The sequence below is a fragment of the Nycticebus coucang genome, chromosome 3 (assembly GCF_027406575.1).
Source record: "Nycticebus coucang isolate mNycCou1 chromosome 3, mNycCou1.pri, whole genome shotgun sequence".
Taxonomy (NCBI): domain Eukaryota; kingdom Metazoa; phylum Chordata; class Mammalia; order Primates; family Lorisidae; genus Nycticebus; species Nycticebus coucang.
In genome coordinates this window covers 142820721-142841186 of record NC_069782.1, presented here as the reverse complement: position 1 = coordinate 142841186, position 20466 = coordinate 142820721, and the positions used below count along the sequence as shown (strand labels likewise).

The 20466-nt window shown below is 38.4% G+C and overlaps 1 long non-coding RNA gene across 1 annotated transcript in view; it reads left to right on the top strand.

Annotated features, from left to right (window-relative positions):
• The first annotated feature begins 13089 nt into the window (after window positions 1-13089).
• LOC128582091 (uncharacterized) overlaps window positions 13090-20466 on the top strand; it is a 29968-nt gene continuing 22591 nt past the window's right edge. Inside the window, exons 1-2 of the long non-coding RNA XR_008378984.1 lie at window positions 13090-13178; window positions 18585-20002. This is a non-coding gene — a long non-coding RNA (uncharacterized LOC128582091). The remainder of the gene's footprint in view (window positions 13179-18584; window positions 20003-20466) is intronic.

Sequence of the window (20466 nt, the reverse complement as noted above, 5' to 3'; positions counted from 1 at the left end):
AAACTACCTAACTGCCTTCCAAGTGGTTGTACCATTTTCATTCCCACCAACAGTGGAGAGAGTTCTATTGTACTTCCTCATCAGCATGTGGTGCTGTTAGTGTGTATGATGTATTTATTTCCTTGCTGTTTTGATTTGTATCTCAGATAACATATGAGGTAGAGCACCTCTTCATCTGCGTATCTGCCATCTGTATTTCTTTGATGAGGTGTCTGTTGAGGTCTTTGGCCCACTTTTTAACCAGATTGCTTTCTTGAGATTTTTGTTTCACTTTGTTTTGTTTTGTTGAGAGAGGATCTTGCTATGTTGCCTAGGCTGGAGTACAGTGGCTATTCACAGGCCTAATTATTGTGTCCTATGGCCTCACACTCCTAGCCTCAAGCGATCCTCTATCCTCAGCCTCCCAAGTAGCTGGGACTACAGGAATGTACCACATCACCCACCTATTGTTGAATTTTAAAAGTTATTTATATATTATGGCTATTCATCCTTTATCAGATGCATTTTCTGCAAATATTTTCTCCCAGTGCATGGCTTCTCTTTTTATTCTCTTGACAGTGTCTTTTGCAGAGCGGAAGTTTTTAATTTTAATGAAGTCCTTCTTATTATGTCTTTCAGGAATCATGACTTTGGTGTTGTATTTAACACTCATCTCCAGACCCAAGGTCATCTAGATTTTCTCCTATGATATCTTCTACACTTTAGATCTATGATCCCTTTGAAATACATTTGTAAGGTCTGTGTTTAAATTTATTATTTGGCAGGTGGACGTCCAGTGGTTCCACCACTGCTTGTTGAGAAGACTGTCTTTTCTCTATTGCAATGGTTTTGCTCCTTTGTCAAGGATCAGCTGACTGTATTCACATGGGTCTTTCTCTGGCACTTCTGTTCCACTGAGTTATTTGTCTGTCCTTTTATCTATCCTATGCTCCTTTCCTTACTGTAAAGGAGCTTTATAGTAAATCTTAGGTACTGTCAGTTCTCCAACTTTGTTCTCCTTCAATATTCTGTTGACTCCTCTTGGCCTTTGACTCTCCATATAAACTTTAGAATCAGTTTGTCAATATCTTCAAAATAACTTGTTGTCATTTTGGTTAGGATTGTGTTGAATCTCTAGATCAACTTCGGAAGAACTGACATCTTAGTAATATTAAGTCTTCCTATCTAGGAACATGAAATATTTCCATTTAGTTCTTTGATTTCTTTCATCAATTTTGTAGTTTTTCTAATATAGAACTTATACACATTTTGTTAGGTTTATCCTTAAGTATTTCACTTTGGGGGGTGTTAATGTAAATGGTGCTATGTTTTTTTTTTTTTTCCTGTATTCAGGTTTTAATTTTTTTATTATTTTTTATCTTTTATTATTTTATTGTTAAATCATACCTGTGTACATTAGTGCAATCAACGGGTACAATGTGCTAGTTTCATATACAATCTGAAATATTCTCATCGAACTGTTCAACGTAGCCTTCATGGCATTTTCTTAGTTATTGTAAATTGTAGACATTTGTATTCTGCCTTTGGTAAGTTTCGCCTGTACTCATTCTAAGATGCACCGTAGGTGTGGCCCCACCCATTACCCTCCCTCCACCCTAACCTCCCCCCTCTCTTCCCCTTCCTTGACCCTTTCCTCATAGTCTTGTGCTATAGTTGGTTTATAGCCTTCATGTGAAAGCTATAATTTAGCTTCATAGTAGGGCTGAGTACATTGGATACTTTTTCTTCCATTCCTGAGATACTTTGCTAAGAAGAATATGTTCCAGCTCCATCCATGTAAACATGAAAGAGGTAAAGTCTCCATCTTTCTTTAAGGCTGCATAATATTCCATGGTATACATGTATCACAATTTGCTAGTCCATTGGTGGGTCGATGGGCACTTGGGCTTCTTCCATGACTTAGCAATTATGAATTGGGCTGCAATAAGCATTCTGGTACAGATGTCTTTGATATATTGTAATTTTTGGTCTTCTGGGTATAAACCTAGTAAAGGAATTATAGGATCGAATGGCAGGTCTAGTTTTAGGTCTCTAGGTATTCTCCAAACATCCTTCCAGAAGAAACATATTAGTGTGCATTCCCACCAGCAGTGTAGAAGTGTGCCCTTTTCTCCACATCCACGCCAACACCTCTGGTTTTGGGATTTTGTTATGTGGGCTACTGTTACTAGGGTTAGGTGATATGTCAAAGTAGTTTTGATTTGCATTTCTCTGATGATTAAGGATGCTGAGCTTTTTTTCATGTGTTTGTAGATCATGCATCTGTCTTCTTTAGAGAAGTTTCTCTTCAAGTCCCTTGCCCACCCTGAGATGGAATCACTTGTTCTTTTCTTGCTAATACGTTTGAGTTCTCTGTGGATTCTGGTTATTAGACCTTTATTGGAGATAAAACCTGAAAATATTTTCTCCCATTCTGAGGGCTGCTTGCTTGCTTTATGTTCTTGGCTGTGCAGAAGCTTTTTAGTTTGATAAGGTCCCAGTAGTGTATTTTTTGATACTGCTTCAATTGCCTGGGGAGTCCTCCTCATAAAATATTCAACCAGGCTGATTCCTTTAAGAGTTTTCCCTGCACTTTCTTCAAGTATTTTTATAGTTTCATGTCTTAAGTTTAAATCTTTTATCCAGTGAGAGTCTATCTTAGTTAATGGTGAAAAGTGTGGGTCCAGTTTCAATCTTCTACAGGTTGCCAGCCAGTTCACCCAGCACCATTTGTTAAATAGGGAATCTTTTCCCCACTGAATGTTTTTAATTGGCTTGTCAAAGATCAAATAACGGTAAGTAGCTGGGTTCATCTCTTGGTTCTCTATTCTGTTCCAGACATCTACTTCTCTGTTTTTGTGCCAATACCATGCTATTTTGATCGCTATCGATTTATAGTACAGTCTCAGGTCTGGTAGCATGATTCCTCCTGCTTTGTTTTTATTTCTGAGTAATGTCTTGGCTATTCGAGGTTTTTTTCTGATTCCATATAAAACGAAGTATTATTTTTTTCAAGATCTTTAAAATATGACAATGGAGCTTTAATAGGAATTGCATTAAAATTATATATTGCTTTGTGTTATATAGACATTTTAACAATGTTGATTCTTCCCAGCCATGAGCATGGTATGTTTTTCCATTTGTTAATGGAAAAGTTTCATAGTTCTCTTTGTAGAGATCTTTCACATCCTTTGTTAGGTATACTTCCAAATATTTCATCTTCTTTGGCACTACTGTGAAAGGAATAGAGTCCTTGACTGTTTTTTCGGCTTGGTTATTGTTCCACTTGTTCATTGATGTTATATAGGAAAGCAATTGAATTTTGTATGTTAACTTTGTATCCTGAAACCTCTATATAATTGTTTGATTTTCTACATAATCATGTCATCTGTGAACAAAGATTTTATTTTTTGACTCCCAATCTGTGTAGCTTTTATTTCCTTTTCTTGTCTTATTGTGTTAACTAGGACTTCAGCTGTCTAAAAGGAGTGATAAGATCCTAGGACGTTTTTGCCTTACTTGTAATATTAGTGGGAATGCTTCTAGTTTCTCACTATTTAATATGATGTTAGCTGTAGAGTTTTTATAGATATTTTTTATCAAGTTAAGGAAATGTCGTCTGTTCTTAGTTTACTCAAAAAAAAAATTTTATCATGAATGAGTATTGGATTTTATAAAATGCTTTTTCTGCATCTGTTGATATGATCACATGATTTTTTTCAACTTTTTGATGAAATGGATTATATTAATTGATTTTCAAACCAGCTTTGTATACTTAAGATAAATCCCACTTAATTGTGGTATGTAATTCCTTATTTGCACACAGTTGGATTCAATGTACTAATATTTTGTTGACAATTTTTGTAACTGTTCATAGGAGGTACTTGTCTATAGTTTTCTTAAAATGTCTTTGTTTGATTTTGGTAATAGGGTAATGCTGGCCTCTTGGAACAAATTAGGGACTATTCCCTCTGTTTATATTTTCTGAAAGATTATAGAGAATTGTTACAATTTTGTGCTGAAATGTTTTGTAGATTTCACCAGTAAACCCATTTGAGCCTAGTATGTTCTGTTTGAAAGATTATCCATTATTAATTCAATTTATTTAATAGATACGAGCCTATCCAGGTTGTCTGTTTCCTCTTATGTGAGTTTTGACAGGAGGTATCTTTCAAAGAATTGGCCCATTTCATTGAGGTTATTACATTTCTTTTGGCTTCTAGGATTTATAACTATGACATTCATGAAATTTTGTAGAATCCCAGTGGAAATAACTCAATGTTTGGCTTTGAAAAAGATGATTCAAAGTGCCTATCACCCGAAAAAGGTTGCAGAAATGTTTACAGGAATAGTGTTTATCTGAAGTATTTACTCGAAACATCAAAAGTTTAAATTGAAGTTTTGCTTTTTATGAAGTAATATTGTAATTTATTTATGGATCTTGATCTCCCCACATAGATTGAGTAGTTGATCCAAAGTGAAAATTTTGGTCTAGTGCATGTTAAAAATGTTTTATGTGACCTAAATTAAGAAAACAACCAGTATAATGAGTGTTTACAAGTGTATACGTGTGTGTGTGTGTATTTTTGTGTATTTTTGTATTACCATGAACAGTAAAATTAATTTGGGATTTTATTAATTAATCATTGTTTTCATAGAAACATTCATAGAAATTTTTCAGTAATGATTTGAGTCACCTGAAGGATGGTATTCTCCAACTTTTATTTTATAAGCTTGGATTTTAGTTTGTTGTGGAGATAAGAGTTGTAGGGATCACATTTAGAAGAAAAGCTCTTGGGAGGCACAGTGGCAATGTCTGTGCTCAGTTGACTTCAATTACAAATTTAAAATATTTTAACTTGTTTTGGTTTGATGTCTTAAACTTGCTGTAAGTGATTAAGAGTTCTAATTAGAAAAACCTTATATATGTAGTCTGTAATTGTAGGTAGTCTTAAAACAAGGGAGATGGGCAAGTCATATAGGGTCATTTTCATTTACTGAGTAATAGTTTTTCCTAGATTTGCCATTTTTTTATTGGTAAAAGATTTTTTATGATTTTGAATGTCTTCCTTTGAAAATCCAGGCATGTTGGCTTAAGAGCTGGCTCAGCCTTTTTATTATCCTGTGAAAAAACATCTTTCTACACAAACATCACCATTTATGGCAGCTTAAAATGACTTTGTTTTGTTCCTATTGCTGCAGAACATGCAAAACCTCATTTAGGGGTCATAGCAAATACTTTCATAGATAAGTCACGGCCACAACCAGGCTTTTCTAGGTTCCAGTGAGAACTGTATATGAAATTCTTGGTTCTAATACCTAACACTCTGGTAGGTAAAAATTTTCAGGTTTAAAGTGAAATGAAATAAAAAGAAACCCACCCCCAACCCCAAACAGATGGATAGCAGCTCTTAAGGTCCTAAAAAATGTGTGCAGAAGGGAAAGTATGATCAAGCCAACACAGGGGGAAATGTATTAATTTATATTTCCTTGGACCTTTTCAGAAAGCTTCTTTACAATCTTCTCTGACGTTGGATATTGTTATTACCACGTGCAGTGACACTTGAAAGGCTGATTTCAAGTTCTTATTACTTTGATCTACTTTCCCACTTAATGTCAGTGCCTTTTAAATCTAAATTATAACTCACTCTATATTTAATGATGTATTTAAATATTCAACTGCTTTTTAGGACAACTAAATTAATGCTTTGTTAAGTATTGAGTTATATTCCCGTGGAGCAAGTGCGTCCAGAATTTCCTTATTTGGTCCTGCATAACTATTAATAACTAACCTAAGGAACTAAGAAGGGAATCATCTTCATGTACTGATCCTCAAACTGGTCTTGAAAGTGTATTCATATGAGCTTATAACTTCTCTGATTGTTTTATTCTTATTCATTTTCATTAGGCATTAATCTTAGATGCCAGTAGTGGAGTAATGTGAAGTTACCAGAACCCTAAGTTAATAGTTACAGATGATAGAATAGTGTAGTGATGAGAATTACTTCTAATGTGAATTACTTAGAAGTTTTTAACTTGGTAATAATTTTAATGTTAATTCTGTTTCCTCTTTCCCTTTTCCTTAGTATCTACTCCTTCTTCCCCAAAGTAAACATACTCTCTTTGAATAATAATGCATTCTCTGCGCAATCTTACAATTCTATTTTTGATAAACCAGAAATAATTTATAAAACATTTGTAATGGAGTATACCAAGTGTGCACAACCAGGTGTAACACAAAATTACTTCCTCTGTCATTTGTGGCTGGGCCAGAGCTACAGCAAGGCAGGGGAGGTGTGCCTGGGTGCTATTTGAAGAAGCATTGCTTTTTCAGGCTGCCCCTGCATTTGAGGGCCCCAGAGAGTGAGCGCATCCTTGTATTTTGCACTAAGAAACCCCTCTTGCCTTACCCTCGTCTCAGCCCTGATTCATGGTATCATATGCTCTGTTGCTGTTTGTGTCAATAAAAATGGCTTTCTGAATATTGTTATAGATTTTTTTTTTTAGTATCCATTGAAACATAATCTGAATTTAAAAGAGCACATTTTAAAGAACTTGGGGATTCATCAATACCTAATTAGTACTAGTTGTTCTGAAGCACCAGAACCTAGAGTCCTGTGAGATCCTTGCCCGAGTGTACTGTAAAAACCAAGGGCAAGTCCCATGTCTTATTCCCTGATGGTCCAGTACCTTTTTCAGTGTCTTCACAGACAAAATTCTCATAAATGATAAATGCTTGAATGAATCTTGAATAAAGTGACAAAAACCCATCTATAGTCTAAGAATTGGCTTCCAAAATTTTTTTATGAGTATTCCTCAGATGAAAATAGTCTTATTCCAGAAGAACCACTGAAAATAAAAATATCTTGAAACAAAATACACCTATTGTTTTGGTACATTAAAGCATCAGTCAATGTAGGAACAATTTAGAGTAAATTTTTTGTGCGTATCAAAATCTATCACTTGTTTAATAGTCACTAAAATCAGTCACTGAGCATTTGAGTCCTTCCTCTAGGAACTTATATTCTATCAGTTAGCAGTTTACTGAATAACTGCTATGCCTGTGGTGCATCTTACAAGGGTACATGTGAAACTTAGTAAATGTAGAATATAAATGTCTTAACGCAATAACTAAGAAAATGCCAGGAAGGCTATGTTAACCAGTGTGATGAAAATGTGTCAAACGGTCTATAAAACCAGTGTATGGTGCCCCATGATCACATTAATGTACACAGCTATGATTTAATAATAATAATTAAGAATAACTGCTACGTGTCCCACACCATTCTTGGTGTTATAGGGAATTAAATATAAGAATAATTCTATCTAGCAAGCATTTTTTATGGAGTGATTTTTCTGTATAGGATAAAGCGGATACAGCATGTGTTTTGTTAGGGGGTTTATTCACAAAAAGTCTCAAACATCAGAGAATTCATATGAGGAGAGAAGACATGTCTCTAGGCACCACATTGGTCAAGCTGGGATAAGAGGATAATACTAGACAGAGTGCCAAGGGGACATGTAAAAGGAGAAATTAATTCTGGAAAAGGAAGGTCTGTAGAGAAGGTAACTTTTGACATTGACCTTAAAAATCTGATAGATTTTTTTGCAGACAGAATAGCAATCTATGGGACAGCAAAGGGGTGGAGGTCTGGCAGCATAGGCCTGGAAGTGGAGCTTTGGGTAACTGGTTATTGGCATGTGAGGCTCAGCCTAGAAAGGACAGATGGGGAAGCTGGCAAAGAGATTTAGTATCTATACTAAGGAATTTGGAGGGTATGCTGAAGACGATTGGGAGTTCCTAAAGATTTGGTGGCTGTCATATGTTGGTAAAGAAGTATAATGAACAGAAAATAGATGAGGAGATCAAGATATGGAAATATATTGATATACACACATACGTTAATATATAGTAACACCTGCAGTTACTATATATTGACTGGAAAACTGGCCCAAGCCTTGGACTTTGAGAAACACCTTACCACTGTGGGGTTTCTGTGAGGTGTCGAAGTTTAAGACGAGATCTTTACCTTTGACAAACTTAGAATTTCCTTAGAGGATCAGGCAAAAGGTAATATAAATAGTTGGGAAATTAATTTGTATAGTCCTGTATCTTGAGAAAGGTGAGATTGGAGTAGATCGAAGTTATATGATCTATTACTAGTTGGTGAAATAGAATACACATGAAACTAATTTAGAAACAACAATATATAAACAGTTCATGGGTGATCAGTTGGACTGGTCTTTAAACAGTTCTTTCTATTTAAATCGAAGTTGGTTTTCTATGCATTTAAGTGCTACTCTTAATGTTTTGAACTTTGGATTAGGTCCTGATAGAACTATAGTAGATTAAGGATTGCAAATACCTAAGAGCATCATTCACTTTTCCCCAAATATGATAGACTGTTGTTTTTTTTTCCAAGGAAAAAAGTTTAGTTAATTCAAATTTCCTTATCTGTATAAGCCCATGTGTTATTTCAAAATGGAAAACAAGCACCTCGGATCCTAAAATGGCATTGAAGCAAGGCTTTAATACACTATTAGATAATGTTATTAAACTGCTTCTTAAGTTTGTTTGAAAGAACTGTGATGGACTTATTGTTGAGGCTTTGAGTTCTGAGTACATACACCTGGGATAAGCAGATAAAACTGTAAGTAAACTAAAAGCAGCAGTATCTGGAAGGGGAATAAAGGCCAAATATTCTTGTTTTGCTCTGTCAACTTTTTAAATTAGTGTCTTTTCTCCATGGAGAATGCGGAACTCAAAGTTTTTTTTTAAAGCTTTATTGAGATATAATTAACACTCCAGATAATTCATCTATTTAAAATGTACATGTCAATGGTTCTTAGCATATTTACAGAGCTGTGCAGCCATCACCACGGTCAGTTTCAGAACATTTCATCATCTCCAAAGAAACCCTGTGTCCATTAGCCGTCACACCCCCATTCTTTCCTGCCAGCCTTCCCTGACCCGAGCAACAGCTAATCTTCTTTCTGTCTCTGTGGATTTAACTATTCTGGACATTTCCTATAAACAGAATCATATAATGCAGTAGGTGGTATTTTATGATTGGCTTTTTTCACTTAGCGTAATATTTCCAAGGTTCCTCCATGTTGTAGCATATATCAGTACTTAACTTCCTTTTTATGGCCAAATAATATTCCATTGTTTGAAAATATCATGTTTTGTTTATCTATTCATCTGTTGATCAATATTTGTGTTGTTTCCCATTTTTGGCTATCATGAGTGATGCTGCTGTAAACATTGGTATATAAGTTGTTGTGTGGACGTAGAGGTATTCTCATTTCTCTTAGATATATGCCTAGGGGTAGGATTGCTGGGTCACATGGTAACTATGTTTAACACATTAACTGCTGTGTGAGTTATTTTTAACCTACACTAGTTTTGAGCCCAGGGCCTTGTGAAGCATATATAACTCACAGGTCTCTTGACCTAATAAAACACTGTGGCCCCAAGGGAAAAAAATTTTTTCTGGTGTGCCAATCAATGTGTTAAACCTTTTGAGGAAATGCTAAATTGGTTTCCAAAGTGCTGCATCACTTTATGTTCTCATCAGCAATGCATGAGAGTTATAATTTCTCTACATTCTCCTCAACATTTGTCATAGTTTTTTCTAATATTATAGCCATCTTGGTAAGGATGAAGTGGTATCTCGTTGTAGTTTTGATTCTTATTTCCCTTATGACTAATGATGTTGGACATCTTTTTATTGACTCTGTTTTAAAAAGAGAACAATATACAGAAAGCTCAATTCAGTGACTGTTCTAAAATGTATTATCTAAACCTAAGCAAAATAGTTTTATAGATTATAGCCTGAAATTTCTAGAAGATGATGATGCTTAATAGTGACAAGCCTACAGTTAGTCTAATGAGAATTACTTGAATTAGTAATAGAATAAAGTGCAGATGCCCAGCAGCATTCCAATATCCTGAAGCAGTTGTACGCTGTGCAGGAAAGGCTGACCACCTCAGATTGCAGCCAGGCAGCAAACGAACTTCATAATTACAAGTTGGAATGGATGACTTGAGACAGGAGGGGTTTTAAATGTCAGTGTGGAAAACATCATCTGACCTTAAATAAGCAATATCACTTATTAAAATGGTCCGTGGTGTTGATGTGAATAGATAAAATATAAACCTTTATCCAAGTTTCAGACTTTATAATTGCAACATCCTCTTAAAGCTCTTCTCTGAAAGCTAGAGGGTAATGAGGTAGTCCCTTTTGGCCCTAAAGCCTATGATATTTAATTCCTGGTTAAGCTCCAGATTAAAAAAAAAAAGGAAGAAAAACAGTAAAAGCGTAGTGTTTTAAACAAGCCAGCTATTCACATGTCATGAGAACGGATAATCAGCCAAGAAACTTATCTTGTGTTTCAAAGCCGTTGACTTTTATATAAGAACCGTATTCTTGTTCCAGGCTGTGTCCTAGCAGTATATTCATATGTATTAAAATTTTTAACAAGTTTCTGACAAAGAACAGGTGAGATAAGTCAGGAGTCATTAAAAGTTCAGCACAAAGTTTTTTGGGTCACCATTTGAAATCCCTGGATGAGAGGAAACAGATGGGTTTGTTTACATTATCCTTGCTATGCAAAATAAACAGCAGAGGAAAATGTTAAATATCCTTTTGCTGCCTATCTGTTTCTGGGCTAGGCATGGTATTTGAAGTTAGCAGTTCTGGCCTTCTCAGCTGCTTAATAGTAATGACAAGCTTGAAAATGCTTTCTGAAATAAAGTGTATAATGATCCTCATCAGGTGTCTTAGTTTATTTATTCAGGAAACATTTACTGAACATTATTTACGTGTAAGTCACCATGGTGGACAGAGGATAGGGGCTTGGATTCCTTGGGCAGATCTTCAGGGACAAAGTAGCATTCGAGGTGGGATTTTAAGCTTGAGTACAATTGAAATGCTTGTAGGGGAGATAAAAGCTAAGAGTGTCACTTATGTGTATTTCTAAAAAAAAAATCAAAGATGGTTGTGAATAAGTCTTCCTCTCAAGGAATAGGTAGCAGGTTCATATGTGCCAAAAATATTTAAGTGTTCACTGTAGTAATTTAGGGAATAAGATGAGCAGTTCAAAAAACAACCCCAAAGACAGAGAGGCTTGCCTTTACAGGGTGAGTGGAATATACAAAGAAGGGTACGAGAGGCCGTAATACATTGCAGGGGAAGTAGAATGGTGCGGGCAGAGGTGATGTCAGGGCAGGGAGTGAATGATGAGGGGGAGTACAGCCCTATTAAAACTAAGCCACCTCCCCTCCCCCCCAGCGTTCAGTCACACTCAAAGCAACAATGATTTGACAAAGACGTACTGTAAGTCTATAATCTTTTCTGTACCCTCACAAAAATGTCAAAAGGAGAGTTACGTTCAAGATGTATAAGGTTAAACATTGCTGTAGAGAAGAATTCCTAAGCTAAAATGTTAAAGGAATTTCAGTGAAATTGATAGAACATGCTATGTTTTCCCTCTCCATCATAAGATTCATTAACATGGTTGTAAAAATAATAAAAAGGAATATGTTGACAAGGAAAAGATAACAGTGGAGACAGCAATGGATGAGGGATTTCAAGTAGATTTTGGAAGACAGAATAAAAGTAAATTGGACAGAATAGATTTGATCAATGATACGATGGAGAATCTGGGACGAATTTTTGTGCATATGTGTGCATAATTATGTATGTGAAAAATGAAGGTATTGTTAACTTGAGGCAAACAAAGCTGTACAGAAAAGGAAATGTCATCTTAGTACACTACTTGGTTCTGTAATAAGCAATATTTGCACAGCAATGATGGTGTAAATAGTGATTAATGATTTAGTTAAAATTAATGATACAATGCTGTAAAGAAAGGGAGATGGCGTAGATATGAGAGAGAATGATCACATCAGTTTCTTGCTGAAAACTCCCCCATGGCTTCCAGTTGCAATTAGAATAAAAATGAAATTCCTTACCTGGGTTTTAAATTCCCTACATTTTCTGGTCCCGTCTGCTGCCCCGATCTCAGATCCTTCTTCTCTTCCTTTCTTTAACCTCTGTTCGGCGACATGGGCTTGCTTTCTCTTCTTTAACAAGTCAAGTTCTTTCTCTCCTCGGGGCCTTTGCCATCACTCTTTCTCTTGTAAAATGTTCTTTTGGTAGAAAACCAATTGTTCTCTGATCCTCGTTCTCTTCTTCCACAGAGAAAGAATTTTAGCTCGGTGCATGGCTGCCCAGCATAGAAACTGCATTCCAGATTTCTCCTGCAGCTAAGTGTGCCTCTGTGACTAAAGTCTGGCCGATAAGATGTGAGCAGAAGAGGTGGGAAAGTTCTGAGTTGTGCCCTTACAGAGAAGAGTGTGCCCTTATCTTCCTTTCTCCATCTTGCTGTTTGGAACATATGTGTTTGTACAATTAGTTTGTGAACTGATTCTAGAAAAAGTGCTACATACCTCACTGCTGACTATCAGTACAGTCCCCGTTAGAATACTCCTCTCCTCTTAGGAAGCGTGCACCGATACCAGTGCCTAGTCCATCCTCCAAAGCAATTTTGGAACTCTTTCTCTGGAATGGACATCAAAGCCATTGTCATATGGGGTCTGACTATTAAGTTTTCAAACTCATTCCAGAAAAAGTGCTTTGAAGGGTGAACGAGCCAACGGGAGTACTTTGAAGGTGACCTTAGTAACGTTCAGCAATGAGGAATGTAGCACTTCTAGGATGAGTTCGTGAACTTAATTCTCTGAACTTGCAGATATTAGGAGCCATCTGGGACCTTACAGATGAGGGACTAGAAGATCAAGACGATGGAAACAGGTCCCTGGATGACCTACCCTTGGGCTACCCTTTGCTTAGGCCATCGTTTTGGGGTCCCTGTTACACATGTCCAACCCCCGTGCTTACACACAACACTTCTGCTGGACCTGCCTGTTGCAGGCTCTGCTCATCACTCCAACGCAGACACTACCTCAAGGCAAACATAGCTGGTCTACCTCACTGGAAGTCAGTCTTTTAAATTTCTATCCCCCTATTTTATTTTCTTAATAGCACATAGCAGTATGTTGAATTGTTTTATTTAATCATTTGCTTTTTTGATCTTCCTTCTCCTAGAATTTAAGTTTCCTGAATGCAACAGCTTTGTCTGTCTTGCTCACTACTGGATTCCTAATGGCTAGAACAGTGCCTACCAGGTAGTAGGTGAGCAATATTAGTTGAGCAATCAATTATACTGGGGAGTGAATGATGGGAAGTCAGCAGAGAAAGGAGATAAATCAACAAGAAGCAACACACACATATTCTTTAGAAACCCAGAGATAAATGAAGAGAAGAAACAGGTAAAATATTCTCAGCTGCTTCTGGGGGCCAGCACTTCAGTGGGGACAGATGCCACAGAGTACAGTTGTTTTTTCTTTAAACCCTCTGCTACTATTTGATTTTTTAAACTTGTAAATATATCACTTTGGAAAAGATCCGATTAAGAAGTAAACAAGTCAGTTAAGTACCGTGTAGACATTTAAATGATGTGGTAGAATGTTTAATGACTTGGAAAGACATCTACATATGCAAATTAAAAGAGAAGGCTACATAACATGTCAATATGTGGAGCAAGATCCCAGTTTTGTATGTATAGGAATCTTGTGTCCTTGAAACATGCCCTGTTATAGTTAATGCACAGAGCACATTTCTAACTTCAGATATAAATGGGTATTTTTTGTGGAACTGGGGTTTCCTGATTAACAATGTTGAATGCATATTTAAAGACTGTAGGTTGACCTTCCCAGGGTTTCTACAGGCTTTAGTCTAACACGTCCTTTTAGTCACTTAATGAGGATTTCTACCCTTATCCTAAGGGCAGTGAGGAGCCATTGAGGCATGTGCGGAAATGGTTTGGAAAGGCAAGCCAAGAATTAGAGGAATAATTAGGAAGCTACTAAGGCAATCAAGAAATGATGGATACTTAAAGTCAGGAAGCAGCAGTGGGATTAGACAGAGGGGTCTGTTTTGAGAATGACACCACAGAGAGTTAGCAGGATGGACCAGAGTAAGGAGGTGTCCAAAGCTATAAGCTCCATGAGGGTAGGGACTATTTTGATCTTGTTTACTGCTCTTGCTGGACCCACCAAGCATAGTTATGGTTCATAAATATTTGTGATCTAAAGAAGAGAAGAGAAGGATGGATGAGGCTTGGGAGTCTGGCTGGGCTTGCCTGGGTAAATGACAGGTATTCACTGGTCCGTGATGGGAGGGACCGGTGCAGCCAGAGGGAGACATATTGGATGTGTTGGGTTGGAGATGCCTTATTCATGTGAAGGCGGTTGGTAAACTGTTGGATGTGCAGGTCTAGAAGATCTGGGCTAGGGATAATTTTCAGAGTCAGCAAAATACATATGGTACCTCTAGTCAGAGAGCAAAGAATACTCCATTATAATAGAAGAGTATGTGGGGTGAGAGAAGACAGGACAGAACCTGCAAGAAACCCCCAAATTAAAGGGCAGGAGAAGAAAAGGGAGCCAGAGAGGCAGGAGGGAAAATCTGCTCTCAAAAAAGAAGGCACAGTCAGTGTCAAGAAATGTTGCCAATACAGCATTAAGCCCAGTTCTGAAAACACCATTGTGTTTAGAACAAATACGTTGTTAGTGACCCTCCCTTGGGTGGGGGTGGGGGGTTGGAATAGCATGGAAATCCAAGACTGGGAGCCCTTTGTGTTGAGGAGACTGACTGAGAGATCTACCACCTTTTTCTCCTTTTTATTTTTTTCCTCTTTTAATTTTAGTGAGTCTCTGAACTTATACCTATCATTAGATTGTCACCTTCTTATCAAAGTGCTGATGACTAGTTTGGCAGCAGGGAGGTTTTTCTGCTTGGTCACATTTACTATCAGTTAGCTGACAGAGACTGGTTTGTGCTGGTTCAGAATGTGACTCTCACAAAACCAGTGCTCTAGATACCTGGCTCTCCTGCTTTGGATTATATCCACGGATCATGAGTATCCTTTTCATCTTTCCTGGAATAAAGATTCACACACACTCATTCATCAAAATCCAGAAAAGGATAATAGTTTTTACAACATTAAAAATTATTCTGCCATCATATTCTTGATTATTGATTGATATATGGATTCTGTATTTTTCCAATTTTTTTCACCAAGTATATTCACACCACACAGTTGTTTCCTGAATACAGCTTTTATTTCCTTCTATCTTCTTTGAAGAAATTATTTCTTTTTATTTAAAAACTCCAGAATATTATTACCTTTCCTTTATAATTAACCTGCCCCGTTTCTTGCTTCTGCTTGAACAACATGAAGTTTCTCTCATCGTTTCCATCTTGTATTTCAGGATTTCTCCGTTTGTCACAACTCCTGGAAACAATACGCAATTTGGCAAATAACATAGGCGTATTAAGAGCAAGATTGTGGTAGGGTGTACTGTGTTCAAACAAATATTGTTAATTGTAAACCATCTGATTTGTCATCAAAACATTTATTTCAGAATGCTTTTATCGAGCACCATCTGGGTAGCAGGCATTATGTAGGTACTGTGGCTATCAATATGGGCCTTAGCTCAGCGCCTGGCACCCAGTGGTTATCAATTAGTCCGTGAATGAATAAGAGACCACAGACAGCCACTGTTATTGTCAGGAGGTTCGGGGGGATGAGGTAAGGCCCCCACACGTGGAGAGCCCTGTAGGTAAAGACATGCTAACATTCCGTAGGAAGTGGTGCTCTCTGCCACAGCTGCCCAAACAGGGGCAGACGAAGGGAGGGATGGCAGGTCCTGAGGACCTTTTTAAAGATGAGTGTGGGTGGTAAAGCACCTCCACTGCACAGAATAGCCTCTTAGATGGCAAAACGCTTTTGGTTGGAAAGGAGGAGGAGAATTTTACACGCTCCAATTAAACGAGGTGAAATTAGCCAAAGGAGCTGGGGTCATCTTAGTTCAATTATGCTGCTGTATTGCTCCTTAGTTCTGGAGCCTGGTGAGTCCTGCATCAAGGCACCAGCAGGTTCAGTGTCTGGTGAGGGCCCTGTCTTCGTTGGTCCTTTACATGCTGTGTCCTTACATAGTGGAAGAGACAAAAGAATAAAAAGGGCTGAATCCTGTTTGAAGCCTGTGTCATAAGGGCCTTGATCCCATTCACTAAGGAGGAGCCCTCATAACCTAATCACCTCCTAAAGGCTCCACCTCCTCATACTATTGTGTTGGAGATTGAGGTTCCACGTGAATTTTGGGGTAGATACAATCATTCAAAGCATTAGAGGATGTGAACACCATTTCATGATGATCAGAGGGTTCAGGGGTTAGTTCTGCAGAAAAGTCATCAATATTATCATCATACAACTTGTAATTAATTTAAGACTCTTTGAAAAGAGATATTGTTTAGTCAGCCATTGGGGTGATAAGACTTCTTTTTTTTTTTTTTTGTAGAGACAGAGTCTCACTGTACCGCCCTCGGGTAGAGTGCCATGGCGTCACACGGCTCACAGCAACCTCCAACTCCTGGGCTGAAGCGATTCTCTTGCCTCAGCCTCCCAAGTAGCTGGGACTACAGGCACCAGCCACAACGCCCGGCTATTTTTTGGTTGCAGTTTGGCCGGGGCTGGGTTTGAACCCGCCACCCTCGGCATATGGGGCCGGCGCCCTACTCACTGAGCCACAGGCACCGCCCGGGGTGATAAGACTTCTTGACTTAGTGTCCAGAAACTATAATTGAGGCCTGGTTCTGCCACTAATTTTGTGACCTTGAACAATTTAGTTTACTTTCCTGGGTCTCAGTTTCTCCCGCTAGAATGAGAAAACTGACTAATCCTATCTCTGTAATTCTATGAGTTTGTTAGCTCAGTTGCTATTTTCTTCTTCAGAGTGTTTCATGCTTTTCCAGGGCTCCACAATTGTGTTGTTCCAGGTAATTATTACAATGAATGTGTTCTATAATACAGGGTGGACATAAAGTTCATGTGCAATTTAAAATAGTTAACATGAGACATCACCTAACCCCAGTGAAAATAACCCACATCACAAAGTCTCAAAGCTACAGATGCTGGCGTGGATGTGGAGAGAAGGGAACACTTTTACACCGTTGGTGGGACTGCAAACTAATACAACCTTTTTGGAAGGAAGTGTGGAAAATCGTAAAAGAACTCAAACTAGACCTCCCATTTGATCCTACAATCCCATTATGAGTTATCTACCCAGAAGAAAAAAAATCCTTTTATCATAAGGACATTTGCACTAGACTGTTTATCACAATCCATCACCAAGGTGTGGAAACAACCTAAATACCCACCAATCCAGGAATAAGTTAATAAGCTATGGTATATGTATAGCATGGAATACTATTCAGCCATTAAAAATATGGAGACTTTACATCTTTTGTATTAACCTGAATTGAGCTGGAACACATTCTTCTTAGTAAAGTGTCCCAAGAATGGAGAAGCAAGAATCCAATGTACTCAATACTAATATGAAGCCAGTAGATGATCTAATACACACCCCCATAAGAGAAAAACTCTAATCAATTCAAAGTGGGGGGCAGGGGAATGAGGAAGTGGGGAGAGGGGAAGAGGGAGGAGGGTAGAGAGTTATGGTATTTGGCACACCTCTTGGGGCCAGGACACAATGATAAGAAGAACTTATAAATGCAATCGGGGTAACCTAATTCTTTGTACTCTCAATGAACCCCAAACCATAAAAATAAATAAAAAAAATAGTTTAACATAGTAAAATTTCACCTGAACTTTATGTCTACCCTGTATGAAAATATGATAAGTGAGAAAACGGTTTGAGCCAATTTATTTTGTATATTTCATTATTTAATATTTATCTACATTATTTTATATAAACAGAAGAACTTCTTCTGCTGTAGGTTTGGGGCCCTGCATGTAGAGCAATGGAAGAATCCATCCCTCAGAGGTGTATTAACTGCAAAATGGTCGTATTAACTATTAAACGAGGCAATGGGCCAATAGCAGCCCATTGGTAGGTGAATGAAGAGTGAGTGAGCTAGCACATTAGCTCTTCGGCATTCTCAGTGTATAGCCCACACAGGAGCCGAACAAATCTACACGTTATTCATTCTAAGAAGCAATACGAAGACATAAATTATTGGTAAAGGCTTTATCTTATGTCAGTTGCCAAACAGTGACTTACGGTTCAGAACTGCAGTTTCCAGTAGTTGTGCAATGCACAGACAGACTTGGGCAGATCTACAGGACATCTTTGGTGATTATTGTTGGATGATAATACACTATAGTATCTGCTCTTCCACTACACATGGAATAAACTGATGGTCTAAGAGGCATCAATGCAAAGGATATTCTTGAAGGTTTAAGGTGGCTTTGGGAGAATTGGAAGTTGAAATATGCAGAAGTTGAGGGACTCTGTAAGAACTGCTTGTTTCCTGCTCATAGGAGAGAGGTCCTTGAGGTCATTCCTTCTGTGGACTCCCTTCAGGATTCTCTCTCTAGGCATACAGAAAACGCATTAACTCTTTCTTTGGCAAGGCGATGCAGAGGGCTGACTCCTGAGCAGCAACACAGAGGACAAAGCCATTCTGCTTCTGGGGGAAAAAAGTAGTTTTTTAAAGTGCTTCTTTCTCTCCTAGGATTATTCTCCCAGGACTGCAACTTCAACTGCAAGGAGGTGGGGACAAACACTGCCAGATTCAAGTGCCACTATTCACCCTTCACCCATTTTTGCAACTCCTTTCTTCCCATTCCAACAGTGATATGTTCAAAAGGCAATGAGCATTTCCCCCTGTTTATCCCTCAAGGGATCCATGGAGACATCATTTCCTGGCTTGGTGAGAGAGGATGTTGCTAACCACCTGATATCTCACAGCCCGGTGTCAAGACTAACAGGACAGCTGGTTTGTGTCACTGACAAAAATGAAAGACTTTGCTTGCATTTAAATGCCTTTGTCTGTGCAGCCTCTTAAATCAGTCTTGCTATCTTCACCTTCCCCAATTCCTTCAAAAGCTCTGCTCCTCTCCTAGGCTGTGAATTACCCTGGGTACTAATCTTAATAATTCAGCTCCCAGAGCTTTTCACTGTGGCCGCCTGAGAGTCCTGTGGCAACTTCTTCCTTAGCTCCGGGGTATGATGGCTTTGAACTTGGTAGGACTCTGTGGACTGCCTTCTGTTTGCCTGTCTCTGTCGTGGGGCTGGAGTGGCATGGGGAGCAATGCTTCCTGATTAGGATCTGAGAATGGTGTGCTGCTGAATTTCTCCACTGTTTTACATCATGCCAGGAGATCCTGAAAAAAAAAGAAAGATGATTTTGTGCCAGCCAATACCAGGACTCTGGGGGATAGTGGTCTCTTGGCTTTCCTGGAGTTCTTAGTCCCACCTCTAAATTCTGCTAGCAGTTAATACACAGCTACTCCATCTTCCTAAAAATAGCTGCTTGACATACTTCACATCAGGAGGCTGGATAATGGGAGAAGACAAGAATACTTGCCTAAATGAACCAAATGAAGAAGAGGAGGAGAAAAAGGAGGAGGGAGCGGAAGGTGGAGGAGAAGGAAGAGGGGAAGTCATTTGGAGATGATTCCAGAGTTCTCAGAGCATAATCTGTGGGCCGTTCTCAGAATTACCAAGGGCCCTAGTTTAAAAGAAGACAAATTCCTAGGCCTTAATCAGTATCTCCACGGGTAGGATCTGGGAATTTGTAATCTACAGGGATCTTTGCTTTTGTTTTTTGCTTGAATTTTGACATGAACAAAATCCAGGAATCACTTCTTTAATCCAAGGGACTCAGAGCTCTGTTGTTCTCCCTGTAAAAGACAAAATGTAGCAGATTTTTTTTTCTTTTTCTTTTTTAGCACTTGAATCATCAGGCAAGAACTGTGGGTGTTGCTTAGCTCCAAGTATCCTGAAATATTGAAGAAATATGTATGTGCAAATATTGTAAGGGAAAAGTTTCTGCATTGCTGTGCCACAGTCAGACATCGTAAAAGATACCAGCATAGTGCGTCAGTGAAGAACAAGAATTAGGAACCTCATCTGCTGGTAGCTTAAGATGTAAGTACGTGTAGGTAAAAGGATGGCACCCTTGAAATAAAGTTTGAATAAGGAAAAATCTTCACTAAGGAGCTCTTAGTACAAAGCTCCCATCTCTCCTCACAGTCACTCCGCCAGCCTCATGGAGAGCACAAGGCTCATTACCCACAGTTTGAATGTTGTGGGTCCAGGAAAGGCAGCCGACTTTTAACAGCGCTATAACGAGGTGTAAAGACATTGGGATCTAGTACACAGCAAGGTGGCTGGCTTATCCCCATCACAGAAACCCCGCACTGCTGGGCTTTGCCTTCTGTGGACTTCATGTGCAGGAGCTTCTAAAATATGGTCCTAATTGACCCCCAGAGAGAAGAGAAGTAAGGCTCCTGGGGTGACAACCACCCAGTTAACAGAGTAGGGAAAGATAAAATGCCGAATACACCTGAAAACCTGGCATCTGAGAATAACCCAACAACCAACAAAGCCCC